The sequence below is a fragment of the Carlito syrichta genome, unplaced genomic scaffold (genome assembly GCF_000164805.1).
Source record: "Carlito syrichta isolate Samal-C Ts95f unplaced genomic scaffold, Tarsius_syrichta-2.0.1 Scaffold306965, whole genome shotgun sequence".
NCBI lineage: Eukaryota > Metazoa > Chordata > Mammalia > Primates > Tarsiidae > Carlito > Carlito syrichta.
Window position 1 is genome coordinate 82,405 of NW_007251061.1, and position 5,442 is coordinate 87,846.

Consider the following 5,442-nt stretch of genomic DNA (forward strand, 5'->3'; position numbering starts at 1 on the left):
TTATAGCATTGTTTAGAAATACACATAAAGGTCATGACATATTTTAAAAATTCAAAAAATGATGCAAATACCTTCAAATGTATGTTTTTCCTTTGTCTGCCTTTAGTAACTGTAAAGGGATTATTTCTGTATAACACATCTAATCACCTGGCTATTTCCTTTTAAAATTGTTTTCTGGGAACTATAACAAGGTTGACTATCAAGTTTACATGATTTTAGCAACCACAGAAGCACTTCAGCTGAAGCAAAAATAAGAACCTAAATTCTCTGCCCCAGGTGTCATCAGTGATGTTTTAAAATAAATTCTACCTACATAATTTCTGAATTAGCCCTAGGGTAAGAGCAGAAAAGGGTATAGAACACGGTGCTTTTTCCAAGAAATATCAGAAACATGGGATGTGGGCAAAATTCGCTATAGTTTATACTTCCCAAACGCACAAACTTTCAAATATCCGTATCATGTACTACTAGGGCTTAGGAATTTACTTGGAAGCTAGTGCCATCCCAAAAGTAGAAATACAATTTTCACGTGGGAGAAGAATCAAGGAAAACATAAAAGGTGACTAATTAAGAGAAATTATAGTTTATCTAAACGTGAATAGGTTTGGGAATCCTGAGAAATCTTCAAAGTTTGGTGAGATTGTGGGACATAGTGGATGAACACCTGGGCTCTGAAGTCAAACAGCATTGGGCTCAACTTACAACTTGTTCTGCTGTTTACAGTTATTTAATATTTATTCAACTGATTTTTCCTGGGCAAAATGGACATGGTAATACTCACTACATAGGGCTACTGACAGAATTTATTATATTAAAATAGTACATAAAAGTAAAACATTTCACAAATGTTAACTACTATAAAAAGACATGGTGACAGTAATGAGACAATGTTGTTTTGGGGTCAGGTGGGAGTCCAGGCAGCCAAAGGCCTTGCCTAAGGAGTACTAAAACATGAAACCTTGTATTTGGTTTCCATATGTCATAAATCAATTGGTCAGTTATTGTAGCTTTATGTTTTCATTGAATTTGATCAAAATAGGCTCTATGTGAAAATGCATCCCAGATTTCTTGAATTTTATTTATTTATTTCTTTGTTTGTTTGTTTCTTTATTTACATATCAGTAACTGAAAGTAGGGTTCATGTGGTTTAACAATAACTCAAACTTTCCAAGACTGATTCTAAGGAACTAGTAAGAGATATTCACAAACAATTATGTTCAAGAATATCCATTCCAATTTTTTTAATTCTTTAAACAATGTAAATGTATAAAACGTAGGATTGGTTAGTAAATTGTGAGGTTTCCAAATATCTGGACACATATTAAGGTTAATAAGTGTCATATTCTTGAAAAATAATACTCATGGTCAGGATATATACATTTTTAAAAGAAAAATTATGAAACAATTTGGACAAATGGAGTCACATTTATTCATTTTTTAAAGACATACACATTATTCATATATACATACACAGATATACATCAAAATATTAATCTAATGACTGTTGTGGTGAATAGTAATTTTTATTTTCTTCTTTAGTTTTTAAATTTCTAAAATATGAAAGCATTACCTTTGTAATTAAACAATAATTTTCTTGGATTAACTGCTATCCCTCTGCTTATATGAAATAAAATGTTCTAGGAAACATAGAAAAATGTTTTATAGGTAGACGATTCCAATCTGAAAGTGTTTGATTTGGCAAGCCTGTTCTCTTGGATGAATCAGTGCTACATTGAACTGTAAATAAACTAAAGTATTTATTTAAAGGTTAAATCACTTTGCTTACAAAACTATAAATTCCATCTACCAATAAATCACCTGTTGAGGCTCCTAATGATACATCCATAACTCTCTTACAGCCGCCAAACCATGCAGGTTGCAAGATTTTCATATCTAGTATAATGGGGGGAAAGCAGTGATAGAGCTAGTTTTTCTCTTTTTCAGTAAGGTAATCATAATTAGTGTAAACACTAGTTGGGGAGCAATAATAATAATAGATGCTAACAAGAGTATTTTTATTTATTGAACACTTACCACAGTACATAGCACTGCTTCAAGGTGTTTGTATTGTTTTCAGATATTGTCTCTTTTTTAAACTATATTAAGTAGAAATTTATTATCCTTAGCATTCTATAGATAAGAACACCAGGACTTGGAGAGGTTACTATATTGGAGGAGATGCAGATAATAAACAGCAGAATTGGATTTGGGACCCAAGTCTTTCTAATGCTAAAACTTAAATTTTTCACAAACAATATTGTTTCCTTACCCTTAACTTACTTCACAATTAACCCTCCACTTTCAGAATGTTTTTAGACAACCAAGTCTTAATACGTCTGTCACTTCTACGTAACACAATCTAGAAGCCTAATCAAGAATTTTGGAAAAGATTATCTTCCTTCTCCTACTCTATGACTATCAACTCACAGTTCTGGAGACTAAGCCTAAGATCAAGATGGTGAAACAAGACTCTCTATGAAAGCTTTAGGTAAGGGACTTTCATAGGTCTGTCTCCTAGCTTCTTGGCTAAGGGTATTCCTTGACTTGTGATAGCACGACTCCAATCTGCAAATGGTCTTCTCTCTTTGTGTGTATTCCTTTTTACAAGGCTATCAGTCATGTTGGATAGGGGTCCACACTACTCAAGTATGACCTTATCTTACTAATTGCATCTGCAACAACTCTATTTTCAAATAAGGTCACATTCTGAGCTACTGGAATTTAGGACTTCAACATATGAGTTTTGAGGAAACACATTTCAACCCATAACACCCACCATGACTCTGTCCCACCTCCACTCTGCCAAATGTTCTTCAACCCCAACCACCAGAGTTATTATTAACTTGGAGACCCTCGAGGGATTCATAAATAAAACTATAAATTCTATTTCATTGTTTTTCCCTGTAATCCTATGTTTGAAACTTCATTGATTTCAAGAAGAATATTTCAGGAACAAATACTTCTAATAGGCTTCACTAGACTGCCAAAGGGATGAATGCCCTTTCCCCCAAAATTAAGAACCCTATTATATAATGTGATTCTTAACAGCAACAACAACAAAAAGGTGAACATTAATGTTTCCATGGTTCTCAAAAATAGTGGGCCTAAAAATGACCTCAGCTGGGCTCGGTGGCTCAGCCCGTAATCCCGCGCCTTTGGGAGGCTGAGGTGAGTGGATTGCCCGAGGGTTCGAGACCTGCCTGGGCAGCGAGACCTCATCTCTACAATAAATCAAAAAAAAATCAGCCGGGCGTGGTAGCGCATGCCTGTAATTCGGCTACTTGGAAGGATCGCTGGAGCCCAGCGGGTCGAGGCTGTGGTGGCCGGGAGCGGCCACTGCACTCCAGTCTCCGCGACAGAGTGAGACTCCAACTCAAAAAAAAAATGACCTGGGAAGCTATACTTAATTCTGATAATTACTTCATAGAGGCAAGTTACTCTTTTTGTACCTTTGGGGGCCTGGTAAGCCTATTGTCCATATAATCAATAGCACCATTCTAGCCTTAATGCAGAATGTTAGCAGTATCCTACAGCACTTAGTTTGTTCATACTTAAAATGCCATTTTTAAATAGAGACCATTAGAAAGCAGTCACATTTTATATTTTGTGTTTTTCACAGTGCTTGCTATTGGAATGTACAAATATTACATGATAAAGAGTTTAATGACATATATTAAATTAATGGGTTGATAGATGAATGAACATGTGTTTGGAAATGCTCCATTTGAGTCCATCTATAATGTCTACCAGCACTATGTGTGAGTTTCCCATTCAAAATTTGAAAGTACACTTGGGGAGGTGAATCGTCTCTCTCCCTTCTCTTTCTCTCTCTAATTTACTTTTAAATAAACTTTTCTTTCTTTGCCTCAAAAAAAAAAGTAAGTTGAAAGTATGAAGCTAGTTCACCATCCCAAGGAATCTCCAATTTTTCATACTGATTCCTGTATTCTATTTCATAAGTTAGTCTTCCATATTCAGATGATTTGTTTCCCTTCTAATTAAGAAATTTATAGGATTAGCTTATTAATAGAAATATTGACATTTAACTCTATAAAATTAATAGGAGAGCAGTTAAGTGTTCTGACTTTGAAGCCTTTCTACCTGGGCTCAAATTACAGATCTATTACTTACTAACCATGTAAATTTAATACAAATTATATAATCTCCTTGGAATTTATTTTGCTTACTTATAAAATGAGTATAACAAAATACCTCTTAGGGTTATTGTGAGAATTATTTAGGCTAATTCATGAAACACACTTAAGTCAGCATCTTACAGCACATAGTAAGATATAAGATTTGCAATTATTTGTAATTAAAGAAAATATCTGTAGTGGGAATATATTTCCTATATAAAAGCAGTCATCAATATTTGAATTAGCTCTTTTTATCCAAATGAGTTAGAAAATACCAACCTAGTTTCTAATAGTACAATTTATATAGAGATATTAATACTTCAAATTTTTAAAGTCAAACTTTTTTTAAAAAAATTTATATGTAGAAACTTAGCAATACTTGTTAGAGTTAGTATCTCATAGACTAATACACTGTTGGATATATATGCCTATACATATTCTTTTGTAGTATGACATCCATTTGCCATAAAAGAATAGTCCTTTTCTAATAACAGTTTCATCATTGCACTGAAAACCATTTGTCTTTCTTGAAGACATAATTCTCTGGAATACATGAAAAATTTATTAAGATCCGGTATTTTTTGAAAAGTTAATTCTTGTGAATTTCTTAACACATATAACAATGGAATAACATTGCCAAAGGAGTTGTGATGTGCTTATTTCCAGAGTTTTAAGGACAGGTAAGACAAACATTGTCTGGGGCAGTTAAAGTTCACACTGAAGCCACAAAGATAGACTTAACACATTTTAAAAGCTTCTCTGATAAATCAATCCAGAATTACAGTTTATAGCTCAAATTTATTTTTGTTCTGACCTGACCAGATATTTATATAAACAAAAGAGAATCTTAACACCAGAGAGTATTTAATTCAACAAACCAAATCAGTATATACTCATTAAGGGCTTATTATTCCCAAAGCACTAATCTGCACACTAAGTATACAGCAGGCCTTGCCCGTGTGGAATGTTCGGTCTAATTAGGCATGCACTAAAGTAAACTGAGAATTAAAACATGTTGCGATGAATGCCATGACTGTAGTAAACACAGAGTGTTGTAGAAGGACCTAGGATGGACAATACGTAACTCAGTGTTAGTAGTCCAGGAAATGCCTTCTGGAGGAAGTCATATCTGAACGGAGGCTGCTAGGGCAACAAAGAGTTAATAAAGTGAGGTGCAGGGTGGGAAGCATGTAGTGAGAAAATGTTCGTGCAGCAGGACATGTTTGTTGACCAAAGCCTGTAAGCAAGATAAAGTGTTGGTTTGAAAAATATCCAAGGAGTTTAGATCAAGGGGGGAAGTATAGAG